Below are 27,737 nucleotides of genomic sequence, written 5' to 3' on the forward strand. Positions count from 1 at the left end.
AAGGAACTTGCATTTAGTTTGCTAAAGTTTTGTATTTTTTTTTAACTGTCATTCTAGTATGACTTCACTTTTTGAAGGGCGTGCTTTTACATGCTTTCTAAATGTGTGTGTGGGTTTTTTTCTTAAGTTACACTTACTGTCGTCTTATATATGCAATACGGGGTCTCCAGCAAGCTGGCAGCCCCTAAAAACATTCACCTTTTTGCCTGTTCGTTTTAGTTTTCTTTAAAGAAACTTCCGGTTTTCTTAATCACAGAATGCTTGGCATTAGAAGGGACCCAGTGAAGGTCATCTGGTCAAACTCTCCTGGTCAAGGAGGGCTGTGGGTTTTTTTTTTTAAGTTGTATAACTAAAAATAGAGAAAAATAGTCTTCCAAATACTGAACTTGAGTTCAGGACTGGGTCACGCCTTTATTCTCTCGTGCGTTTGTTCACAGAGTCACAGAATGTCAGGGATTGGAAGGGACCTCAAAAGCTCACCCAGTGCAATCCCCCCATGGAGCAGGAACACCCAGATGAGGTTACACAGGAAGGTGTCCAGGCGGGTTGGAATGTCTGCACAGAAGGAGACTCCACAACCCCCCTGGGCAGCCTGTTCCAGGCTCTGCCACCCTCACTGAGAAGAAGTTTCTTCTCAAATTTAAGTGGAACCTTTTGTGTTCCGGTTTGAACCCATTACCCCTTGTCCTATCATTGGTTGTCACCAAGAAGAGCCTGGCTCCATCCTCCTGACACTCACCCTTTAGATATCTGTAAACATGAATGAGGTCACCCCTCAGTGTCCTCTTGTCCAGCTCCAGAGCCCCAGCTCCCTCAGCCTTTCCTCACACGGGAGATGCTCCACTCCCTTCAGCATCTTTGTTGCCCGGTGCTGGACTCTGCAGCAGTTCCCTGTCCTGCTGGAACTGAGGGGCCACAACTGGACACAAGATTCCAGGTGTGGTCTCCCCAGGGCAGAGCAGAGGGGCAGGAGAACCTCTCTGACCTACTGACCACCCCCTTCTAATCCACCCCAGGTACCATTGGCTTCCTGGCCACAAGGGCCCAGTGCTGGCTCATGGTCATCCTGCTGTCCCCAGGACCCCCAAGTCCCTTTCGCCTGCACTGCTCTCTAATAGGTCATTCCCCAACTTATACTGGAACCTGGAAGTGGTGATTAATGGTGTCTTATAAATGGGGTGTTTACTTCACATTGACTATAGTGAAAATTTACACATCTCTCTGAAATCTTGTAACTGACCCACTTTAATGTCCAGAGGTGGTGTTTGGCACTTGTAACTGTCAGCTTCCTTCATGGGGCTCTGATCATGTCGCCTTCCCCTTCAGGACAGAGCTGGGAAGCCTCTTGTGTCCTGCTGAATGTGATTTTGTGGCTTTTCTTTCTTCCTCTGCTTTTGAGGAGGCTTCGAGCTTCATGAACTTCGTGCACTTCGAGATACTCAGGTCAGGTAGATGACATGATGCGGTTCCTACTGGAACATTTCTCCACGTGGGGTTGTGACTCTCATCCTGCTGGAAAATTCTTCACTATCCAAACTGATACCAGATTATTGTTTAGCGGTTGATGCTGCCCTCAAGCAGTGAAGTTGAAAGAGCAGTTTGGTTCACCCTACTGTAAATATCTTCATGTGGTTAGATGAGTAGCTGTCTGCATTTCTCTGGGTTGACAGCTTTCCAGTGTAGCGGGGAGGTTAGACAACCAAAATGCTTATAGACCCATTGTAGGTATTTGAAACCAGATGGATTGAATCCCACCATGGTATTTTGGTTTTCTGAACCTTGTTGAGCCAGAGTTGTCAGTCATTCCAGTGCTTAAGAAAGAGTGATCGGGATCACTGGTGTGGTAAAACGCATGGAGAAGGCAAAATGAACCTGTAGTTTAGTTGGTGACCTAAAAGGGTAACATTAAAGTGGAGTTTAAAATGAAATGTAAAGATAATATGGAATGTTGATTGCTAGGAACAGCTTGGTGTGACTTGGGTGGTTGGTAGTTTTGCCTGTTTCTCCTCGCTCTCTTAAGAGTAAATAAGTCTGCAACCTAGAGATATAACCACTTATTGCTTGCATTTCTAACAATATATGTGCCATTTTAGTGTTGACGCTCCAAAGTCTCTTGGAGGTCTGGAGGAAGCAGTAGTAATGATACTTTTCTGAGTTGGAATGATGTGAGATGCCCACAGCTGTCAGATCCATTGATGACCATGCAGTGCCCTATGTAAACTATTTTTATATATATATATATATATATATATATAAAAAATATATACTTTTTTTTTTCAGTGATTAACCATAGCCCTCTACAAACAAGACATTTTCTTTTAAGTTCTGGAGAGACAAATGTTGTCAGAGAGCAGTTCTTCCTGTGGTTTAAGATAGCAATTACAGGATGGGATCGATGGGCTCAGTTGTTCTCTGGAAGTGCCAGTCAACACAGTGGTTGTACAAAAAGCTTAAATGAATGAGGAAAACCCCAACATTTTCAACAGAAAAAAAAACTGTATGAGATGAATCTGGCCTTAAAGGTCAGATTTAATTTGCGTGTCGCCACTTTCCGATTGTTCTGTATGGTCAGTTGAGCTGGTTTTGCTGTTTTAAGATGAATTATTTTCCGTCTGGAGTTATTCATACACTACCAAAAAAAAGAAAACCAACTAAACCCTTTTGAGTGTATCTTTTAGCATATTACTTGTTAGCGATTGTTCATCCAAATGGCTGATCTGACTCGCTGGAAATTTTGTGGTGCTTTACCCCCCCACATTATGAGAATTCAGGCTGAAGCTCAGGTTTGTGTGGGTGAATGGACAATACTGCGTAAGTGTGCAAATACAGGTTCGTAAGCAGCCTTCGGGCTGAGATTCATTAACTTTTTCTGTTCCCTTTTGTTCTGGCTGCAGCTTCCTCAGTTTTGGGCCCTGCGAGAATTGCAGACCAGTCTAAAAACTATGTAGATTATGTAATATCGTGCTGGGGTTTATTGCAGCTGAATGGTGGCTGATCTCAGTTTCTAGCAGGTTTGAAATGCTCTTGTGCCCACTGAACGATGCCAGAGCTCGGCTGAAAACAGGTGTTCGCTTCAACAGCGGCGTTCGCTGATCTCTTGATATTACGTTAATTTAGGGAAAGATCATATTTTTTGGATTTTCTGAAGGATGCTGAGAGCATGCTGTTAATTCTCATCAAATAAGCATAGATTGAATATAAATGCTCAGGAATATTAGGACAGAGAAGATGAGGGGTGTTTCCAGTTAATGCCTGCTAAGAATTGAGAAAAATGAGCACAAAGTCTTTGTAGTTTGCAGGAATACTCAAGTTGTTGTCTGTTCCACAGACGAGCGCTGTACTAAGTACATGACTGCTTTGAAACGAGGGTTTACATACAATTTGCAGGGGAGTGTTTCAACTTTTTCAGGATATATCAACTTGGACACTTCTCATGATTCTCAAGGCAATGACCCAATAGTCCTTACTCAGGTAGAAAACTCATTGAAATAAATAATAAGGATTTGTTGTTCTTACTGAGGCCTGAAGAACAAGAAGAGGTTTACTCTGCACTGTTCTTATATATGAGACAGGACTACTCAGCAATCAGTGAATAATCATGTTTGTGTTTATTCAGAGAGCTTGTTGCCTTCAGATTGTCTATTTTCACCTTCTGTAGGGTCCCAAGGTTATTTCAGGAATGATGTTTCTAGTGTTGTCTATTTTAGACGCTTGGTGCAGGGTTTCAAATTGTGCTGAGGTGTTGGCAGTGATACAATATGTGTCTTGTTTACAGTAACTCCTTCTCAGATTTGTAATGCAAATACCATTTCTGCAAATCTTCAGCGCTCTGGTTCCTCTGGAGTGGAGAGTTTTCACCTCACCCAACTTGCATTGGGAAAGGTCGTATCCATCTAATCCAACCGGATTAAGATTAATCTCATCATATTTTCAGAGAGCTGAAGGGAGGTGAGATTTATCCAGAGTCTCTTAATTCCTGGAACGATTTCAAACAGCAAGAAGTAAGATCTACTCTTCTTTTTATCATTGTCATTCTAAACACAGAACTTAGGCTTCCTTCGTAGTTCCTCCTTGCTGTTCTGCCATAAAACCAGTTTAAAGATAAGTATGCAAAAGGGACTTTGTGCCTGATGTGGAGGGGTCTTCATGTTGGTAGAAGAGAATTAGCATCTTAAAGACTTAGGTGTAGCTCATTTGGAAAAAAACTTGCTTTAGTAGATAGCAATTCTTTAGATAGATACTGCTTCTCTCCCTTGAAACTCTTCCAATTTAAAAAAACACACACTGCCATATGCTACTGTAATACTATGCACAAACGGTATTAAAATATAAATGAACAGAACTGCAATTTGAGGTTTTAATTCTGCAGAGGGATCCATTTTGGAGCCCTTTTTAACTCTACAAAGGCCTAAGTTTAGTTGTACCACATGTTTATGCAAAACGTTTTGGAGGCTTTGGTTCTGAAATGGGGATGCTGAAGGGACTGAGAATGAGAGAAAAGAAACTTCTGCAATTCCAGTGCCTGGGAAAGTATTTGGTGAGTAGACCATGAAACTACTATTGCAGAAAATGCTTCACTGAGGTTTAAAGGCTGAGTATTGGACTTCATGGTGGACTCAGCCTTTCTTTGGTCATTTACCCATTTATTTTTAGGTTGTAGATTGCTCCTAAGTTGTTGATATTCAATGTGGAAACAAGCTGTGCTTGTAGTAGTAAAATAAGCAGAGTGTAGTGGGTTTGAAGTGTCCTGTGGTCAATCACACTACTAATCTTCAGTGTACCCATTGATGCTGCCGGGCCAGCTACAGTTTTCCTGAGCGACAGGTGACTTGATGCCTATAGCAGATTGAGTCACCTATAACAAACAAGTCCTAAGGCAAATGTTTGTAAGCAGCTCAAGAAGTTTGGATACTGAATTGGACTTCGGCTTATCAGGTTCAGGTTCACTCTTTACTTCTGGTATTCACTTAAAATAACTTCAAGACAGATGTATTTAAGAGTTATATAGGATTTGGATTCTTTAATGTGTGTGGTAATCTTTTGAACTCTATTCATGTATTTGAATGAAATTTGTGGGCCATATAAACATGTCCTTTAATTGTGAACGGACAGTTGCCTCCTTATTATGTTTTACGTAGACATTTTAAGTCTCCCAGCTGCTTCCCTCCTGAGAGTTGTTTTGGGCCAGAGTCGTAACAAACTTGAAGCAATAAATGGACAATGTTGCTGTTATTCATGGGGATGTGCTCCTGCTGATTTTATTCTGTGTGCTGATCTGATAGCGGTTGGTGCAGTGATCTCAGAAAGCAACATATTAGCTTAATTCATGTGTTTTATTAAAGCCATAGATACTTACTTTAGTACAAACATCAGGTACTTGTAATCTTGACAAGGTTGGGAAGCTAGGATGCAGAATGGTGCTTTTCTTCCTTTATTTTTCCCCTCTCAAAAGACCTGACAGGAATGCATGGAAACTGTCAGCAACATTCCTGACCAAGTATACAGGCGCAATTAGGCCACAAGTATTTGAATAATTGATAATTAATGAGACTTGCTAAAGAACATTTTGAGTTCCTTTTACGTTCCTTCTGGGGTTTTTTGAAGGGGGGAGGAATGGCAGCCAAACTTGAGGCATTTCTCTGCTACCTTGGAGACTAGAAAATGTTTCATAGTTGGCATCTGAGGTTCTTACGTAACCTGGTAATTCTGGGAACGAGAATTTTAAGAAAAATGCTGAGCAGTTTGAGCCTTCTCATAAAATTACAGGATTCAGGAACACTGTGCTACACACTTCTGTGATAATTTCCCCAGAAATACTAGTATTCCAGGCTCCTGGAATGCATTTATTTTGCTAGGATTCCATACTTAAGGAGTTAAACTCCAGCCCCGTGAAGTGAAAGCTATACTCGCAATTCTTAGATAAAACCGGTGTCTTTAGTATTACAGGATATTAAAACGTAATAAAATGGATGTGTAAGGAGATGGTGTGTTCACCTCCTGGCGTGAGGAGCAGAGCCGACCTGTGTTTAGGATGTGGTTTGTGTGTCGTTGCGCGGGCCCCTGTGAAGGAGTTTCCCCCATCTCTTCCTGCTCTCAAGAGGATTTTTGTTTTCTCCACGTTCAAGGTCTGTGGTTCTCATGGGACAAGCCAGGAAGGGACTTTCCCTGCTTTTATCTCATATGTTGCTTATCTTACCCGCTCTGTTTGCTCAAAGCTCTTATTATATTCAACAGAGAGGGCTTGATATATTTTTTTCAGTATAAAATGCAAATGGTGACCAGTTACTGTTGCCTGTTTCGTGGATTTCGTAACTCTGAAGTGGGTTAGAAATTGCTGTATTCTGATACCTTCTTCAGAGCACAGATAGTCTGACACGGGAATCCACAGATTCAGGATGACTCAGAATTAAAAATGAGTCAGTTGTGCCTTATTCTGTTTAATTTTATTTTATTGAAATACACAGTTAGAAGCAAGTAGAATGGGTGCAGTGCTGTGTAAATTCATGTGCTGTATGTGGTAGGGAAGGGGAGGGATGGGATTTTGTATTTAATATCCCTGTAGCAAGGGCAGTGGAGTGGTAAAGTGAGGAAAACAGGAGAGTGACTTGCACTCTTAATGCTTTGTATATCATAGAAGGCACAATCTGGTTTTGTAGAAGAGATTTTGAAGATTTAGGACTCACCATGAAATAAAAAATAATAATTATTTAAGGTTGAGCACCTATAAGACACGACTGTTCAGTTCACAGAATCCCAGAATGTCAGGGATTGGAAGGGACCTGGAAAGCTCATCCAGTGCAATCCCCCCATGGAGCAGGAACACCCAGATGAGGTTACACAGGAAGGTGTCCAGGCGGGTTGGAATGTCTGCGGAGAAGGAGACTCCACAACCTCCCTGGGCAGCCTGGGCCAGGCTCTGCCACCCTCACCAGGAAAAAGTTCCTTCTCAAATTTAAGGGAACTTCTTGTGTTCCAGTTTGAACCCATTACCTCTTGTCCTATCATTGGTTGTCACTGAGAAGAGCTCCATCCTCCTGACACTCCCCCTTTATATATCTGTAACCATTCATGAGGTCGCCCCTCAGTCTCCTCTTGTCCAGCTCCAGAGCCCCAGCTCCCTCAGCCTTTCCTCACACGGGAGATGCTCCACTCCCTTCAGCATCTTTGTTGCCCTGTGCTGGACTCTCTCCAGCAGTTCCCTGTCCTGCTGGAACTGAGGGGCCACAACTGGACACAAGATTCCAGGTGTGGCCTCCCCAGGGCAGAGCAGAGGGGCAGGAGAACCTCTCGAACCTACTGACCACCCCCCTTCTAATCCACCCCAGGTACCATTGGCTTCCTGGCCACAAGGGCACAGTGCTTCTGAGTTCTCAATAAATACTATTAGACATCCTGTTTACAGTGCAGTTTCTAGAATAATATTTTTTCAGTATAGATCAACAGTCAAATATAAACCAGTGCTTGCTTTTTATTTTGATTTTTCTTGTTTCTCAGCTTCAGAAACTAGATATTTGCTGGTTTTTGTGTCATGAAACAACCTTCTTCTCCTACAGCATTTCTTCTAGTGTTAGTAATTTATCAGGATATGATGTTGATGGTGATGTAGATAAGTTGGTTTTGTTCCCTTTTCATCTCAGTGTGCTCCCATGTGTTACCAATGGGCTCTGTGCACGCTGGCACAACCGGCTTTGGAGGTAGAGTATGTGCTTCTAAAAATGTTGCATTTTACTGATTTACTGACCTGTGTGTGCTGTCCACTTTCATTCCTCCAAGTACTGTCTGAACTTCAGTCACAAGTGCAGGTTCTGGAGTCACATCATGGATGGCAATAGAAGGTGTTTGCATGATAGGAGGGCTGGAAAGAGGGAGCTGTGTCACGAAAGCAGCAAGCATGTCTTTATTCACTTCTGTTAATTGCTTTTTTGGCTAAACTGATGTCCTCTTTTAATGTAAATTCTCATATTCTAATAATACACAAGTTACCATCTCTTTCTCCCCTAAATTAAGGTCTGTTCTGTCTTCCATGTTACTTTTTGAAGTAATGAAGTGAAAGAAAAATAGTAGATGAGGTATTTTCCATGCTTGTATTTTTGCAGATGAGTTTGAGGGGAAAACCATCTTTAAAAAGCTTCTTTCAAGTCAAAAGAGCACAGCTCATCTTTAGGCAGCACATAGCAGTAGGCATGACATAGCAGTAACAATCAAATTATACATTTAAATCAACTTCAATACTAGTTTTTGGGTCTCATAGGTAGATTTTAATACATTTTTAGACTTGTCTCTATACAAAGCTTGTAATCTGGTCTGGCTTTGCATGTAAGAAAATGACAATGTTTTTCCACAGAAGTGGGTGTTTCAGTGCCATCAGGAAGCTCTCTTGTCCTAACACACCAAGCAGTGGTAAATATTTAACAAACCTATTGCTAAAAAGTGACAAGTTATTTCAAATTTGAGCTTGTTTGGCTTCCAGTTATAGTGTCTTGCTGTGCCACTCTCTGAGGGCTGCAGGGTTGGTTGGTAGTTGCCATATTCACAAAGTGCCTATAGAAACAACGTCACATACGCATCTTCTCCATAATGTAGGAGACCTTTGACCATCGTGAAGTCTCTGTCCCAGCCAGACCGAGTCCTCCCTGAGCTCGTCCTTTGAATGCTTGCCAGTACTTTGACATCTTTCCACTGTGGCTATCAGAGCCGGACATGAAATTCCAGCTTAAAATTTAGCTTGATTTCTTCCATAAAAGCTGAAAGATGATGTAATCAGCCAGGTCCTTCATAAACCTTCAGTACAATTGCTTCAAAGCTGTTTTCTGGGTAGAAAGTCTCAGAGTCGTGGAGGAGTAGTGTACGTTCCTTCTTCAAACATGGGCAACTTTGATTTGTTAGGATTAAAATCAGTTCTAGTCATCAGCCACCAGGTCACTATGGAGTGTTATTATTTCTTCTGCCAGTACTTTGTTTATCTAGAAACTGACTCTCAAGTATTTTTCTTATTATCTAGATTATTTATAAAACTACGAGGGCCCAGTCCCAGATCTGTTGTTCCTTCTTGTCACCCGTACATTGATGGAAAGGACTGCCATCCACTTGCTTTGCGTAAGAAAGCGGTTACCAGCTCTGGAAAAGATGAGGGGACTTTGGTATCCCAGGTGATTATTCTTACGGACAGAATGAGTCATTTTCATGTGGACTTCTAACATGTGGGTGAGTGAATCATCAGGTGTTGAACAGATTAATCTTTTCAATAGGACACGCACAAGATAGTATTTTCTCACTGAGACAACTTGTACCTGTCTAAAGAAAACACTACGGAGGCTGAAATACAGCGATGTCGTGCACCGTTGAATGAGTTACCTTGGGAGATGATCCATGAAACAGCCCAGGGTTGCTTTTCATAGTTCTTGGTATGTGTGGGGTGTAATGACCTTTAAAGTATTGTTGAGAGTAGAAGGCTTGGAGCCGGGGGAAAAACCCAAACCATATGTAAAAAGTTGACCAATAGTTGTATAAGAATTTGAACATGAGTTTGACTTTCTTGTGTACTCATGTTATAAAACAGTTGTACATAGGTGATGTTGGTCTCTTCTACCAAGTAAGAAGTGCCAGGACAAGAGGAAATGGCCTCAAGTTGAGCCAGGGGAGGCTGAGGTTGGATCTGGGGAACAATTTCCTCTCCAAAGGGCTGTGGGGTATTGGAACAGGCTGCCCAGGGCAGTGCTGGAGTCACCAGCCCTGGAGGGTTGGACAGATGGACATGAGGTTCTCAGGGATGTGGGGCAGTGCCAGTGCTGGGATAATGGTTGGACTTGATGATCTTAAAGGTCTTTTCCAACCTAAATGATTCTGTGATTCTACATAATTTCACAAACCACATGATGATGATCCAGCGCTTATCAAGAGCTCCTGATAAGATGTGACTGCATGTGTTTGTCTGATGAAGCGCTGTGCCTGCTGGCCATTTAGGTAATAAAAGCAGGCTACATTTTGTAGACTTTTTTCCTTTTTTTTTTTCCCAGAATTATACTTATTGTTGGGTTTGACTGAGATCTGAAAATTACACAGCAAAACCATCTTGCTGTTGTGACTGATTTGGATAGGAAATAAAGAACAAAATTTAGGCCTGGGTAGGCAGGGTTTGAGGGTTTAACTCGCCACAGGTTTACGTGAAAAACGGGTGATCCTTTCCTAGAATTTCAGTTAAGGTTTAATTTGGTAATAGTACTGTCAGCTCAGGGAATTTTCTTTATAGGTTTCATTATAAAGCATTTCTCACTGGGTGTCTTTTGAAGGGTTTTGAAGAGAGAAAAATTATTACAGAGAGCTCCGCATGGACAAAACGGTTTTCTTAGCAGTGCAACTTTTCATCTTACTCAGAGCTATAGGCTGAAAAGTACATATATATTATGTATATATTTTCGTCACCAAAGTAAATTTGAGGGGCGATTAATTCATTGATTGCAAATGAAGGTGCAGGTGCCTTTAGAATCTGACCCAATATCTGTAAGTAAAAGCATCTTCATCCTTACAGACTTGTGAATATGGATTTCATAGAGTGGAAGGGTTGAACACCAGAAGTGCCATAATAATAAAAAACCCAACACCACCCCCAATCTTCACACCCACCCCTCCCCAGCTGTCTAGCTCAGTGAATTTCACACCATGGTTGCAAGGCCAGAATGATTACAAATTAGGGTTAGCACAAAATCTAGCTGTTTGAAAATTTTACAGCATTTTACTGTTATGTAGGGGCTAGAATTTATCAAAAAACAAATCCAAAAAAATGCACGGGGGCCAAGGAGGTTTTGCTTTCAAAACCCAGTGCGTTGCAACACGAAATGGGATTTCTTAACCTTGTCTTTCAATCAAACTGAACCGTGCATTGCCCTTGTGCACTTTGCCATTTCAACTGTGATCTGTTGTGTGCTCCTTCACACTGAGATCTGCATCCCTTGCTGTCTGATATTCCAAAGGTTGCAGTACATTAAAACTATTCCATATAATCAACGTTTTTTTGACTACTGGATAATTTTTGACCTTTATTCTTGTTGTCCTTGGGTAGGTGGTTGCGACCACATTCGCAGGAGATGCAGAACATGGTAAGGTTTTTATAAATCTTAAACCATGTGGGGCTCTCTGAGATAATATCTTTATTGTGATGAAAGCAGTGTCCTTATTTTTCACTCATTTTAGCTTTGGCATAATCACTCTTAACTTATTTACCCTGGGGCTATAACATCCTGCTTTTTAGGATAGTAGAGCAGCCATTAGTAGACAGTTGTTTAGGGTGGTGTGTATGTGTGTAGGAAAGTGTGAATAAAAAAGCCAAAAAATGAACCTTTTGCTTGTGATGTACTTGATATGTACTGTTGTCCTTGTTGGGAGTGTTGATCTGCTGGAGGGTAGGGAGGACATACAGACGGATCTGGACCCGCTGGATGAGTAGAAGGAAATTGCCTCAAGTTGTGCCAGGGGAGGTTTAGATTGGATATTAGGAACAAATTATGGAAAGGGTGGTTGGGCATTGGAACAGGCTACCCAGAGCAGTGGTAGAGTCACCATCCCTGGAGGGGTTTAAAAGGTGTTTAGACAAGGTTCCTAAGGACATAGTTTAGTGCTGGAGTTAGGTTGTGGTTGGACTTGATGATCCTGAGGATCTCTTCCAGCTGAAATGATCCAATGATTCTGTGGATTATTGGGCTGAGGCCAGTTGTGTGGGGTTCAACAAGGCCAAGTGCTGGGTCCTGCACCTGGGTCACAACAACCCCATGAACGCTACAGGCTTGGGGAAGAGCGGCTGGAAAGTGCTTATTGGAAAAGGATTTGGGGGTGTTGATTGACAGCTGGCTGAACATGAGCCAGCATGTGCCCAGGTGACCAAAAAGGCCAACGGCATCTTGACTTGTACCAGAAATAGTGTGGCCAGCAGGACCAAGGAAGTGATTGTGCCACTGTACTTGGCAGTGGTGAGGCCACACCTTGAATCCTGTGTTCAGTTTTGGGCCCCTCATCGTAAGAAGGACATTGAAATACTGGGGAGAGTGCAGAGGAGGCAACAAAGCTGGTGAAGGGCTGGAGCACAAGTGTGATGGGAGCGGCTGAGGGACCTGGGGGGTTCAGCTGGAGAAGAGGAGCTGAGGAGAAACCTTCTCACTGTCTACAACTACCTGAAAGGAGGTTGGAGCATGGAGGTTGTTGGTCTCTTCTCCCAAGTAACAAGTGATAGGACAAGAGGAAACGACCTCAAGTTGTGCCAGGGGAGGTTTAGATTGGGTATTAGGAAAAAATTCTTCCAGGAAAGGGCTGTCGGACATTGGAACAGGCTGCCCAGGGCAGTGGTGGAGTCACTGTCCCTGGAGGGGTTTAAAAGGCATTTAGATGAGGTTCTTAGGGACACGGTTTAGTCCTGGAGTTGGGTTGTGGTTGGACTTAATGATCCTGAAGGTCTCTTCCAGCTGAAAATATTCTATGATCTAAGGTGGTGCAGGTGAGAGCTGCACAGAAGTTCCTTACAACAGTCACTTCAGTGTTGAAATCTCTATTTGCTGAGCTTTTGTTGGCCTCGGTGCTGGGCAGCTGGTTCTTCCAAAAGGTTGTTCATCTGTGTATTCAATGATTTAAAATTCTGCTTCTGGATCAGTCCCTTTGCCTTAAGGATGGCAGAAGATAAGTGGCTTTCAAATATTCTTACAGACAGTATTTGATTAGAGGTTTTACAGTAATCGGTGATAAAGTCCAGTCCAGTTCCAGGTCCCTGGTGCATCGCCCCACACTCTGGCCACTGTCAGCTTTGCTTATATTTGCAGCTTTCTTTTCCTATGGAATATTTAAGAATACATTATTTTTAAAGGCTCTTGTTCTTTATGTCAATATTGAGAGGTCTTGCATTGAAGAACACATTGTTTAATTGCTATGGAGGAGTATTTATAGAAATAACTACATGCAGTCGCAGCCTCCCTGCTCGCTGCCCTGTTTTAAAGGAGGTGTGAGAGCTGCGAATGGATCCTTCAGGATTTCAGTAAAGCATTGATACTTCAGTCGTCTGTGCCAGAACACCTCAGTGTATATTAAGACTTAGTGACATCCCCTAGAGACGAGTCATATTTCCCTGAGAAATGCCAAACTGGAACCGAAAACCACTGTACAGGCAGAAGAAATGATGATGATAGCCATCATAGATCTAACAATTTACCTTAATTTTCCCAAGGAATGTGTTGTGAGGTGCCTTTAATAGCTTTTCTTCTTCCTAATCCTTTTGGCACAAGGTGTTTGTCCAGGGTCGTGGGTCAGGAAAACCACTGTGTTTTGCACAGCACTTCCACTCCGGGTTCTTTTCTCCTGCTCTAATTGTGCTCAGCGTGGCAGCTACTACTGTTAAAAACATATTGCACTCACGGTATTAAAAAAGTTACTGAACTTCAGCTTTTAATTTATCTGTCCTCGCATTTGGAGAGAACAGCTAATGTGATTTCATATAATAAAACGAACTGTGTGGGAATCCAGAGGTGATTTTCTAAATTTAAGATTTCCTTTGAATTTCTTTGGATCAGAAATAGATGGGATTACTATAGGCTGTGTCAGTGTGAGTCACTTGTAAGTGCCTGTTAATCCAATAAACCTGAGTGGTTTCTTATGGAAATACTATTTTCTGATTTCTGTTTATATGATGGTCCTGGCCCTGTTGAATCCTCTCTGACTTCACTGGAAATATCTCTTTGGAAAAAACGGGTGTAATTTCATGTGGTAATGGACATTACAGCGAATCGGTAAAATGAAAAATAGCCTCAAGTAATTAGTAAATGCTTTAGAAGTTATTTTTTGCCAACTCTATGACGTATTTTGTAGCGTTATCAGCTGAGAATATAAATAATCGTCAGAGGGTTTTGTTTGATTGTGGGTTTTCTTTTTTTGTCAGTTTGCACTGAGAGTAGAGCAGCATTTCTATGTTCTCACACTGTCCTGCAACCTGTTGTTGCCACTGCCCCACTTTGTGCTGCTGCCTTTATTTCCTACTCATAACATACTCAGCTCTACCCAAAGATAAAAATCCTAGATTAAAGAAAAGTAGCTGTTTTAAAACCATGACTTCAGCCTTTTTCTGTTTTACTTGTGCAGCGACTGGTATTTAATGGCAGCAGAAGGCAAAATTTTTGCCTGAAATAAGAGGAAAAAAAAAATCTGGAGAACAAATGTTTTTCCAGCCTGAGATACATTGAAGTTCATCAGCAGAGCAGAGAGAGGGTCTGAATAAACCTGGTCTTGTTCTGAACTAGAAATTGCAGACTATGAATATATTATACATAGGGAATTTCTAGTGCTGAGTTGAGGGGGGGGAAGAAACCTCTGGAAATAGTTTGAAATAATTCAGTGTTCGTAACACATGCGACGCTGCTGCTGCAGTGAGGCACCACAGTTTTCATAAGCTTAAATTCACACGCATGTACCAAGTTCCCAAATATAATCTTCTTCTCCATCTCCACTGTTCTAGGATGCTCAAAACCCTTGAATTTTTGACGTATTAAGACAGACTTTTGTAGATGCCGCCTGCCTACTTGATGACACGTCCTTGTAATGATTATTGAGCCCGCACAGTAAATGCTGCCTGGGGAATTGCATCCTTAGTGGAGGAGGTTAGAAACTATGGTCCTTGCTGTGGGATAGATTCTGCTGGTAAATGTCTCATGGCATTTTCATGGCAGTCGAGGATTGTGTGAGGTTGAGATTTTTAGATCTGTCAGTGATGGTATTTTCTTGGTAGCAACTCCAGATCCTAATTAATGAAGCTTTCAGATGATTTTACCCACTAAACATACGATCTCTTGAGCATATGGTCAGAGAAGAGGATACATGGAGACCTGAAGTTAACAAAGCATCTAGAATAAAAAGCGCTAGGGAAAAGGACAAACAAAACAAGAGAGCTTTGCATTGTGTTTATATGTTAAATAAGCCATTAGAAAAGTAGAAACAAAGACACACAATTCAAAATGAACATAAAAGCATACCAGGGTTAATATAAAATCTAAGGTACAAAAAGGTGGATAACTAACATTAATAGGTAACACAAAAAGACCTTGCAAATACATTGGAAGTGAGAAGAAGCCAAGGGAAAATTCAGGGCTCCTTCTTTACCAAAGAGTGGCAATTAATAAGTGGTACCACACCGAATAAATCACTGAGCATAACTGTACTTAATCACGGGCCTTTTGAAGGAAACAGAACTCCATTGGACTTGCTGGGGCAATGAATTACTGCAGTGGATTGGACCGATTTAGGTAAGGCCAAATTGCTGCATCTGACACAAATGAACTGTGTAGCAAAGAGACGCACGTATGCAGTGAAGGGTCCTGGTTTGGAACAAACCTGCTGTTTCCTAGAGAAATCCGATTTCTAAAACCTGCCTTTATTCTATGTAAAAGTTACAAATAAATTTTCTAATAGTAGCACAGAGAACTGTTTCAAAAAGAATGATATTAAATTAAGAAGGGAAGGGCATGAATGGCTCTGGGTACTGAGACATTGTAACTAACCTCATTAAACTGTTAGTGCGGTCTGACCAGCACCCATCCAGACAGCGCTCGGGCATCATCCACAGCTGAGGACCATGCAGAGATTTATTTCTAGCGAATGGATGTAATACAGCTCCCCTGTTTTGTGGCTGGGAAAGCTTGACTGTCTGTACTGGTACCAGCTTTGCTGCTGTGGCCAAAGGATGGTCCCTAACCCGGTTTGTGCGTTAGGTAATGGTTGCTTTAAAGTCAGGAATTACTAAGAATCCTGATCTCAGCTGGGTTACTCCAGAGAGACCTGGACAGGCTGGAGAGTTGGGTGGGGAAAACTTTAATGAAATACAACAAGGACGAGTGTAGAATCTTGCATCTGGGCAGGTTCCAGTATAGGCTGGTGAAGTATCTATTAGAGAGCAGCGTAAGGGAAAGGGGGTTGGGGGTCCTGGGGACAGCAGGATGACCATGAGCCAGCACTGGGCCCTTGTGGCCAGGAAGCCAATGGTACCTGGGGTGGGTTAGAAGGGGGTGGTCAGTAGGTCAGAGAGGTTCTCCTGCCCCTCTGCTCTGCCCTGAGGAGACCACACCTGGAATCTTGTGTCCAGTTGTGGCCCCTCAGTTCCAGCAGGACAGGGAACTGCTGGAGAGAGTCCAGCGCAGGGCAACAAAGATGCTGAAGGGAGTGGAGCATCTCCCGTGTGAGGAAAGGCTGAGGGAGCTGGGGCTCTGGAGCTGGACAAGAGGACACTGAGGGGTGACCTCATTCATGTTTACAGATATATAAAGGGTGAGTGTCAGGAGGATGGAGCCAGGCTCTTCTCGGTGACAACCAATGATAGGACAAGGGGCAGTGGCTTTAGACTGGAACACAGGAGGTTTCCTTAAATTTGAGAAGAAACTTGTTCTCAGTGAGGGTAACAGAGCCTGGCCCAGGCTGCCCAGGGAGGTTGTGGAGTCTCCTTCTGTGCAGACATTCCAACCCGCCTGGACACCTTCCTGTGTAACCTCATCTGGGTGTTCCTGCTCCATGGGGGGATTGCACTGGATGAGTTTTCCAGGTCCCTTCCAATCCCTGACATTCTGGGATTGTGTGACTTTCTCTTGGCAAAGAGAGACAATCAAAGTGCTGCTCTTAAGGCTGTTTTTTCTTTATCTGTAGCACATTGCCAAGCATTGGATTAGAAAGTTCTGTTTTCTTCCAAACACATACACTAACCATAAAGCCAGAAATAGGGATTTTTTGTGTGTGTGGTTTATGACCTTTTTGCGCTCCCACAGAGGTATTCAGCTGCAAGAGAGGACTCTAATCCCAAATACTGGGCACCTGAGAAGTCAGACTGAATTGATTCTATAGGTTTCCTGGTTTATATTCATTCTTAAGCAGAAGCAGCAGAAGTATTTGTCCCAGGAATCAGTTTGGGTAGACGAGTGCAAAAAGGAAATTCAGACATATTCTGCATGTTGTTTGGTGTGACTGTCAGTCCTGCAGATGGACAAACCTTCCTCCAGCAGGCAGGAATGGCGTCGACCTCAGCTTCCAGGACCCTCAAGCTGGCTTCTGTGAGGGCGTTTGAAGCAGTAAACATTTCACGCTATTTATGGAGTATTTGGGAATAATAATTATATTGAGGGCAGAGTTAGATCCTCAGTTTTGTCTTCTGGATGATTTGCATGGAAGGAAGAAGCTCGTGGGTAAGTCAGAGTCGCCCATGTGCCAAGAGAGGGAGGAAGCCACACAGCAAATCTTGATGTACAGGGCTCCAGTTGGTATCTCTTGGGGCTGTTTACCACCTGTGAGTAAAGGCTGAGCCGTTGTGACAGAGCACGCTGTGAGTTTTTCTCAATACGGACTGTAGTCTGAGATTTCTCACTCTGCTCCCTTGGAAGAAATGCGGTGCTATCAAATCAGCAGTTACCTTTTACCAGCGCTATACATTCCTAAAATGAAAGGTGCAGTTACCAGGTCATTTTAACATCAACAACGATAACGAAATTGTAATCCTTCCCAAAGGCTTCACGCAAACCTGATGTTCCTGTAAGTGCTGCCTACTCGAGTGGAATTGCATATTTCCTTCTGCGAGCAGGACGTTCCATTTTTACACCGTTTTATGCGAAAGATTTGTTGCTGGCTGTTTATCAAACAGTGGGAGCACTGCAGAGAAGAAGGGGAAAGAAATAAAGTCATAGCAGAAGATGTTGTAGTAGTTAAGTACTTCTTCTCTTGTAGAATTGTTTCCAGGACAACAAAATTGATGATGGAGTTACAAAGTGAGTATGTGTTTCCTTTCCTCTTCCTTTATTTGTTAGTGATCATTAAGGTAGGAAGACCTCTCTTTGTACTTGAGTTGTATCCAGAGAGCTGTGTTAATTAGTTATTTTTAGCATCCATACGTTGTCCATGCAGCTCTTTGTAGCTATTTAGGGGATATCTGGTATGCAAGAAATCATATTTCTGTCATTTTTTTGTTATGATCATATGGTATCTAAACAAATTACTCTCTCTGAACTACTGACAGCTCAGTTTTGTGCCTTAAACTTTAATCTCATATCACTGATGGAATGTGAGTTTCTTTAACTGTTTGAACAAAATTTTTCCTCTGTTGGTATAATAGATATTTTTTGTATATACTGATGATCTACTGTCATGCAAATAAATTTAGAATAAATTAAAGGAAATCATCTTCCCCCGGAGTATCTTCAGCTGTAGAACTCCATTATGAGATCTATTTTCAACTGGAGTTTGGAATTTGGAAAAAGACACCACTGAATTCAATGTAGTTGCCAGTTGTAAAGGGGCATAGCCAGCATAAAATCACACCCATCTCCAAACTATGTTGATCTATTTAAAATCTGGAGGAATATGATGAAATCTGCACTTGTGTGGTTTTCCTTTGTATATTTGATTGTACTCTGAGTTTAATTTTTTCTGATTTTCTTTTTCCTTCACAACATTTTAAGAAAAGAAATGTCATTTGATTAAAAAAGCCCACAAATATTGGCTGTGCATTTTAGAGACAAGCATAACAGAAAGAGTGCCAGGTCATTAGTGAGAAACACACTTCATAAAGCTCTATTGTTCTGCTAAATTAAATAACTTGAAGTTCAACGGTGTCCTTTTAGAGGAGTTCAATTATTTCCTACCCCCTAATGCATACGTATTTATTTCATATTGAGATGTTAGACCTTAAGCTGATGGAAGATTCAGAAAACATTTCTTCTCATGCATAGTTTTCTGACGACTTAATGAGATACTGTTTTCTTCTGGATGGATTGGTTTGGGTTTTTTTCCTGATGCTAAAGGTTTGATACCACATGCTAAGATCAATATGGGGTCACTATCATGAGCCATTAATAGTTTTATTATTTGGATATATTTTTCCATCCAATTCTATGGTATGATTTTGAAGACCATACTGCCCAATTTAGGAGAAGGACAATAGAACGCATAGACATAGGACAATAGAGAAGACAATAGAGAAGGACAATAGAACGCATAGGACAATAGAAAACCAGCACACTCAGGTGACAGAGGACTCTTTCTGACTAGTGTCTCCCCTCTTCCTCTCCCCTCTTCCTCTCCCCTCTTCCTCTCCCCTCTTCCTCTCCCCTCTTCCTCTCCCCTCTTCCTCTCCCCTCTTCCTCTCCCCTCTTCCTCTCCCCTCTTCCTCTCCCCTCTTCCTCTCCCCAAAAATGATCATTCTCAGCATAATAAGAACAGTGCTAACATTGAGTGATGAGATACCTTTCTAATTCATTTTCCAGTACCTCCCCTGTTAGATATTCCATTATGCGGAGCATACAAGTTCTTCACAGAGGATTGAGTAGTTCTTCCAGGTCACTACTTGGCGTTGGAATGAGGAAGTTTTTGCTGCTTTTGCTAAAGGTTTACTAATTATGTGGCTAAATAGAGAACGTAGCATTAGAACATTCTTTTCAAGGACAATGCGTTCATAACTCTACTTAGTAGGGGTTTTTTTGTTGTTGTTGGTTGTGTTGCTGTGAAATGAGACCAAGGGAAAATCATGAGCTTTCTAAAGTAGGTGCTGGAGGCCTCCAAGGAACAGCCATAGAGTCTAACAAGAGACTAATTAGCCATCTTAGAACAATTAAATCCTTCTTTACATTCTTCCCTCTCCCTATGGCCAAGAGAAATTTCTTTGGTAAACTTTGCAGTAGGATTTGGACTTGAGTTCTTAGTTCATCAATGTTACACTCAAATCACGAGGCAGCCTCCACAATCCATCTTGATGGAGCAGTTTCATGGGACAGAAATATTCTGGCCATCAAATCAGAGAAACAGAAATGAATGATGGGAATATTTTCCAGTGCTAACTAAAAGCAAACAGTAAACTTCAAGGATTAATTAACAATATAATGAGAAACTTCAGTATAAGCAAATACTTCTTTTTTAACAGTTTTTCTTGTCTTTGTTGTGTTGCAGAAGGAACGGTGACTGAGTTGTACAAGCAAACCAGGATAATCCAAAAAGTAAGTCAAAAACAAATGCTAATTTTCCTTTTCTGAGAGACTCATAGGGCAAGTGTTCTATAGGATAACCATGTAATTAAGAAGGCAATTAGTTTTCTTTCATTTTTTTGGCTGTGAGTGTAGCAAATGCGGTTTGTAGAGCTGTTTGAGTTACTTGGTCGTTTCTCTCCCTTTCTTACCACTGTACCAAGGCATAAAGTGGTTCAAGGTTGTGTCGTGTAGTTGTATTATTCCCATTGTTGTAGCAGCGATGGTTCAAGGTGTGGAGAGCAGAGATTTGCAGGGAAAGGCTTGACCTCTTATTAAACTGTTTCTGCTAAAATTTGAATTATCAAGCCAACCTACAGGAATGCAAGAAAAGCTGGAAATGGGTTTTGGACTCTAAAGCTTGTTAGTATTCTCCATAATATCAGTGTAAGAAAGTTCTTAACCTTAAGGCTGCTGTGTTTTTGGCTGAGTATTTTGGATATATTAAAACCATTTACTTGAGAGTACTGTATGTGTTTATGGTTTAGCACAGGAGTTTTTTGCACGTTGGCCAAGAAAGCAGGATGTTTTTCAGTGGTATTTTAGGCTCCAGGCCTTACAGCTCGTCTTTCTGATTCACTTGTAGCAGGCAATAGCAAATTTTAAAGATAGCTGCGTTTAACTGTCTTGAACAGAGCGTGTACTGTGTGTTACCATCTACATTGCAGCCGTAATAACAAAACCTAAGATTTGCTTTCACAATGGCTAACGAGTGGACTCATTAAAAGATTGCGGGAGGTTTTCGATGTATTGTTGACTCAACTTTAAAATATCTATAAGCCTGCAAAATATGTCTCAGCTTACTTACTAGGGGATGAGTATGTTTGAATGCATAGGTTTTGAAATTATCGATGACTCCAGTTTGTCAAAAGAGCATTAGTGGGGGGCTTTCTGTATAATTTTTCTATTACTTATATGAATGTCATTTTAATTTATACCCGTTTCTCTTCTTTTTTATCTGAAAAGTTATTCTACAGACTTTCTTTTTATAGACACTTTCTATTTAAAAAAAAAAGTGGTAGAACATGTGTCAGGCATATGCAATTCCTCCAGCATCATGTTTTCCACACTGATTTAATAGCTATTGAGTCTCCTCAAATATTCTTGTTTCCAAGACCTGTTTTAGGGTAATAAATCTTCTTGGCTGTAAAATTCTTGAAATGATTCAGTAGGATGATTGTTTCCTTAGCACATTCCATGAGAGAGAATAGCTAGAAATGGAAAAGTCCTTAACCAGGTCATCTTTTTCCCTGCAATACATGTAGTCAGTGTTGGAAGTGATAACGAAATTGCCAGTGTTTGTTCTGGCGAATTGTCCAGTTCTCCCTATTATCCCAATTTCCCTCTTGGTAATTTACAGTAAGTTTTTCGTTAGTGTTGTGCTAAACTACGTTGAGAAATGCATAGCTGGGTAAAGAAGAAAAGCTGTGGCATTGTGTGATACGACTCTTAATTTGAACAAAAAGGCCTTGAATTTCATACGGATGATGCCGTCCTTGAGGCAGACTGTAGTTTAATTAATTGTCAGGTATGCAAAGATGATTAAGTTGGGATTCCTGCTCTGTCAGTGTCTGGAGGGTGAACACACATAACCCCTGTGGCTTTCTGAAATAGCTGCTAAGATTGGACATGGCTTTTTGGGAGCGGGTAAGAAAGGAAATTCTCCCAAGAGCCAAGTTCTGCATATTGTCTTTCCAGGGTAATCCATTAGGTATTTATTCTGGAACATTATGTGTGCGAAGAAAAGGGAGATGTGTATTTGCCAAAACTCTGCACAGCTGGAGCTCCAGGTAAAAACACCAGGTTATACCCAGAGACACAGAATCCCTTGGTCTTAAAATCTGTATCTTTCTGAAATATTTTCTTTCTTTGATTTTTTTTTTTAACTAGTTAGATATCAGAATCTGGAATTGTCCTTTAGGTTGGTCTATGGTGAGGGAGGTGCCAAGTTCTGGGGTTGGTTCCTCCATGAGCATTTCTTAAAATGCTCAGGCTTTGGGATCTGAGATCTTGATTCTCTCTGAATACCTCAGGATCACAGGGCTCTGCATTTCCCCCAGGGTTTATAGCAGATTCGTGTATTAAATCTGCTTTGACCTTTGTTTTGGAAAAGGGATCCTTGTATTAGTACTGGCCTCACCTGCCAGGCAGAGACATCGATTTAAACTATGCATTTTAATCAGGTGCTTTTATTACAAGGCATAAACCTTTGTGTTTTTAATGTTTTACTTCAGAATGATCCAAAATAGCTTTTGTTATATTAATAGATACTACTGGTCATGATAGAGAATAACCTCTGTGCTTTAAAGGTGGGCTCTGAGATTACATTGTGTCAGCATGCTCATTCTAGATAATATCTTATAGAAGAAACAGTAATATTTGGGACCAGTTTATGTGTGTGCACACAGATGTTTTTGGGGTTGATCTTTGCTACCATAGTCCTGTCCGAATTGTTGGTTGGTTGTGTGAAGATGTAGGGTGATCTAATAAATGGACCAGGTGATGAGAAGCTTTTAATTTGCAGTTGAAGTTCTGCTGGCTCGTGCACCTTCCACAAAGTCGTGTTGTCAGCTATGTTTGTCACTTGTACCTGTGAAGTGAGGGCACCAGAACTACTACAGAGTTCAGATACAATGATTATATATTAATGTTTTGGCTCTTCAGCAAGAAAAGCCCAATATCTGACCCTCAGGCCTATGGTTTGCACACATGTGAGCAAACAGGTGTCATGGAGCACATCACCATTCAGTCTGGTAGCTTCGAGAGGCAAATGACTGAAAGTTTGAAGAGGAAAGAACACCCAACAAACAGTAAGGAAAGTCATTTTCCTCTCCAGGTATCTATTTTCTTCTGGAAAGGTCCACAGTCCTAAAAGGAGACAAACCACAAAGAGGTCAGTGTTATTGGATGTGTGTGAAGTAGCCACTAATGCAGGCAGCGGGTATTCAAAAAGAAACTCTCCGTTTGACGGTGCTGTCTTCTAGATGACTTAGAAACATAAAAACACAACTTATTTTTAAAAGAGCACTTTTAATTTTTGTCAGATATGAAAGCACCTGTGAGTTTAATGTGTGCTTTGCCAAGAGAGGGAGTGTGCGAAGACTAATTAATGCATTTCCGTTTTCTGAGTTGTGTCTGCGGTGCGATGGCTTCGCATATACAATTGTGGCACCACCGTTAACACTGAGAAGCTTTTATGTGCACTTTGTAGGAACTCTCCTCTTGTGCCACATGAGTGTGTAGTGGTCTGTGTTGCTGACTGCACATCATTGGGCTAAAGCATCGACCATCAATTTGTTCTGGATTCTCTGTCTGCAGCTGTTTTCTGAGCTGCAGGAAGCCACAGGGAGCAGGAATCTTCTATCTTCATTTTTCCCCCTTTCCCATAGTAATACAGCTGCTAAAACAACTTTTCTGCAATGATAAAAAGCGCTGATGTATCAACCTGGAATATACATGTATTCACGAGGGCAAGCTTATATATATTCCCAAGCTAAGAGATAAATGGAGTCTGTTCTTGCCTTCCCCACCTGTGCTCTGTGGTAATCACAGTCTGATAGTCCAAAACTGCAGCTTTCTGAAGACTTCTAATGCTTGAAATTGGAAGACACCTAACAGCAAAACCTCCTCAGTTTTTGGTTTTAATTTCTTGCTTAAAAAGCACTTGTTTTCAGATCTTTTTAGGTATCGAAAATCTGGAGTTTAGCTAGAAATTCACCTTTCAACTATTTGCAAGCTGAAAATGGAAATTCAGAGATGTATCCCAGCTTGCAGTGGTGCTCACTCAGTCATCTTAAATTCTCTCAGGCAAATCAGTCTGCACACAGACACACACACACAGGGTAACAGAGGAACGCAGGGTCTTAAATCCGCTGTTCCTACCTGGATAAGCTGCAGCCGTGCTTGTTTCTTGGTGCTGGGAAGGGTGCGCATCAGGCAGAGGATGGGCTACCGGTCTTTATAAACCTCTTTCTGTAGAAATGCTGGGTGAGAAAAAAATCTTCATTCTATAAATATTTGTGTGTTGATAATACTTTTGCATAACATGAAAGTCTGAGACTGACAAATCATTATTAACCTTTATTTAGATTTTATTTTCCCCTGAGGTTGGTTTTCATAGCTCAGGGGTGGCAGCCTATATCCTTAAGGCTACGTATGACTCACAGTTGTTTCATACATCCTACCATCATGTTATTTTTTCACATTATGTATTCACATTAATGTAGAACCGTACAGACATGTTTATTAACAAATGGACATGGCTTACTAAATATCTTTAAAAGCCTCGGCCTTTAGCTAGAAAAAGATCTTTGTTGCTGTGAACTGTTACATTACACCCATTTTCACTTGCGGAGATACCAAGTGTTCGAGAAGCCTTAGTTACTGAGACCCACCTGGATAAAAGCTGGGGATGGACAGAGGTAAATCACTGCTCCTGACATTTTGAGGGATGGAGGAACTACAACCTGTTTATTTCTAGCTGAGAAATCACTTGTCCAGTTGTGGCCCCTCAGTTCCAGCAGGACAGGGAACTGCTGCAGAGAGTCCAGCGCAGGGCAACAAAGATGCTGAAGGGAGTGGAGCATCTCCCGTGTGAGGAAAGGCTGAGGGAGCTGGGGCTCTGGAGCTGGACAAGAGGACACTGAGGGGTGACCTCATTCATGTTTACAGATATATAAAGGGTGAGTGTCAGGAGGATGGAGCCAGGCTCTTCTGGGTGACAGCCAATGATAGGACAAGGGGTAATGGGTTCAAACTGGAACACAAGAGGTTCCACTTAAATATGAGAAGAAACTTGTTCCCAGTGAGGGTGGCAGAGCCTGGAACAGGCTGCCCAGGGGAGTTGTGGAGTCTCCTTCTCTGCAGACATTCCAACCCACCTGGACACTTTCCTGTGTAACCTCATCTGGGTGTTCCTGCTCCATGGGGGGATTGCACTGGATGAGCTTTCGAGGTCCCTTCCAATCCCTGGCATTCTATGATTTTGTGATTGTTGAGCTTACAGTTTTATATGTCATATTCATATCACACAGTTTTGAGTGTTGCATGAAGATAGTGAGGCAACTTTATAGAAGAAACAAAGATAAGGTGTTTTATTTTTTTCTGTAAAATATCAAATCCAGGACTAGAGCTGTTGTCCTTTTGAGTGGGGTGATGGCGTCATGAGTGGTCAATGTGGATGGTCCTCTGGGTTTCTTCCACTGGAATTCCACTGTCTGCAGCGGTTTATAATCCTTCTGAATGGGGAAGCTCTGGAAGAGACTTTACTTGTCCGAGAAAGGTGGTTTCCCCCGTGTGGAACCAGCCTCCCGGTGACAGGACAAGGTGGAGCGAAGGGTGCGGAGAGGAAGTTCATATCTATTGTGATAAGGGGTATAGTTTTAAACTAAAGGAGGGAGATTCAGGCTGGACATGAGGAAGAAATTATTGCCCCTGAGGGTGGTGAGAGCCTGGCCCAGGTTGCCCAGAGAGGTGGTGGATGAACCATCCCTGGAGACATCCCAGGCCAGGCTGGACGGGGCTCTGAGCAACCTGAGCTGGTGAAGATGTCCCTGCTCATGGCAGGGGTGGAACTGGGTGAGCTTTGAAGGTCCCTTCCAACACAAATAACTCTGTGCTATCACAATAGTAATGGAGATTCCCAGCCTGTTCAATGAGTTTGTATGTGTAGCAGTGCATTGAGCATAACCCCGGATGGCTTTGCAGATAAATTATCATTGCTTTGTGTACAAACAGCTGTCCAATTTAAAGCTTGCTCTAAGAAATTCTGGATATTGTTACTCCAACTTCGGTGATGGGGGAGATGAGCTTTAGGGAGAGCACTTGATGTAAAGGTTCCGTGACAGGTACACAGCAGAGCAGGGACCAGAACCCAGGGAAGTTTTCAAAAGCTGTGGCCAACAAAGGCACCGCAAGATTTGTTTTGTTTTGTTTTTTCTTTTTTTAATTAGAAGGGTAATAGGACACAGATATGGAGCCTGTAGACCCGTATTCTTTTTGTACTTCTTCATTCTGTGAGGTTGGACAGGTTGTTTTGCATTTTCCTGCTTCAGTTCTTCTGTCAGAGATGTGTATATTTTACTTGGTTGATAAAGCACTCTAAAATAAAATCTTGAATCAGTGTTATTGTGGATTTCTATAAGCTTACTTAAAATCCCTTTCCTTCTCTCTCATGCCCTCCCAAGCACAAGAATAAGTAGATTTTATTTATTTTGTTTTGTTTTCAAATGGTATTGATTGACTGATATTCTGCAGCTACTTAGGGCAGGGTTTAACTGATCCTTTCTGTTGTCCAAACATCCACTGAACAGCTTCAAATTGAGTGTGCTGTTGGGTACATTGTGTCTCTGATTCTTTTGGGGACATGGTAAGGCAGGAATTATTTCCTTGTTCAGTTTACTGAGCAGGCTGGAGTTTCAAAACCTTTGAGTGTAACGGACCTTTACGTTAATATTGGCTGATCTTATACATGAATCAACCAGAGCTTGGAGCATCACGGGTGGATGGCTGATCTATAGCCTGATGATGGTAAAAACCCAGTTTGCACAAGCAGAAAGCTCAGTGTCAGGCTGTTAATGTTCTCTGCATCACCATCAGGTCCTGAACACTTCATCACCTTCTGGCCCTCAGACGTGAAGGGCTCATGTACTGGTACCAATCTGCTGTGACCCAGCAGCAACAGAACCTCTGGGCAGAGAGAAGTTCTTGTGCTGAGATGCTGCTGTGAAAATGCTGAGGCATCTGGAGCATCTTTGTGATGAGGAGACACTGAGAGAGCTGGAGCTGTTCAGCTGGAGAAGAGAAGCTGAGAGGGATCTCATCAATGGTTATAAATATCTCCTGGGTGGGTGTCAGAGGATGGACCAGACTCTGTTCAGTTGTGCCCAACAACAGGATGAGGGGCAACGGGCACAGACTGAAGCACAGGAGGGTCCATCTGAATATGAGGATAAACTTCTTTCCTTTGAGATGCCAGAGCCTGGCCCAGGCTGCCCAGAGAGGCTGTGGAGTCTCCTTCTCTGGAGACATTCAAACCCACCTGGACACCTTCCTGTGTGATCTGCTCTGGTGACCCTGCGTTAGCAGGTGGGTTGGACTGGATGATCTCCAGAGGTCCCTTCCAACCCAAACCATCCTGTGGTTCTGTTGGGAATGCAAGAAGTTAATTCAAGCTGACATTAAGCTATGTGGATGCAGTGGTTAACAAGGAAAATGCATTGATCTTGCACAGCCAAGTGTTGTAGAAATAGTTGAGTTAAATCACCGTGCTTAGAAGAAAATGCTTTCCAGTGAAACAGCCTTGCTTAGAAGCAGCCTGACACACTGATGTGCAGCTTTGCATTCCCCGTCAACATTACCAGCGTCCTGGCAAGAATCCCGTGTGCGGAGCTGAGGAAGTGGATCGTATAAAAGCAGAACTCTTTGGGCTTTTTGTTCTGCGTTGATCCGTCAGCCTTGTGCAGCTGTACTGGGGCAGAGCATCTGCATCCCACGTCTGGAGACACAGAGCGAGTGTGCTCCTGAAGGATGGCGACTGAGCATCGCTGTGATTCCATTCAGGGCTGCTAAAAGCCTGGCAGTATGTGCACAAGCTAGCTGTAATTTATTTTAATTAAATACAATAGCTGTGTACGTACTGCAGAAGGGATAAGACAGGGATTCCCCACCTATAATTTGTCATCTTGCCGTTTGGATTTCTTTGTCGTCTTCCCTCTTCACAGG

The 27,737-nt window shown here is 42.1% G+C and overlaps 1 long non-coding RNA gene across 4 annotated transcripts in view; it reads left to right on the forward strand.

Moving 5' to 3' along the window:
- Nucleotides 1–27,737, forward strand: part of LOC308053208 — a 132,069-nt gene that overhangs the window by 45,321 nt on the left and 59,011 nt on the right. For 3 of the 4 annotated variants that reach the window (XR_013923615.1, XR_013923616.1, XR_013923618.1), the window contains exon 3: nt 19,942–19,988. This is a non-coding gene — a long non-coding RNA (uncharacterized lncRNA). Of the gene's footprint in view, nt 1–19,941; nt 19,989–21,713; nt 21,806–22,851; nt 22,909–27,737 lie in introns of all 4 variants that reach the window. The other variant, XR_013923617.1, reaches the window with a different exon arrangement.

This window comes from Nesoenas mayeri (genome assembly GCF_963082525.1).
Source record: "Nesoenas mayeri genome assembly, chromosome: 1".
Taxonomy (NCBI): domain Eukaryota; kingdom Metazoa; phylum Chordata; class Aves; order Columbiformes; family Columbidae; genus Nesoenas; species Nesoenas mayeri.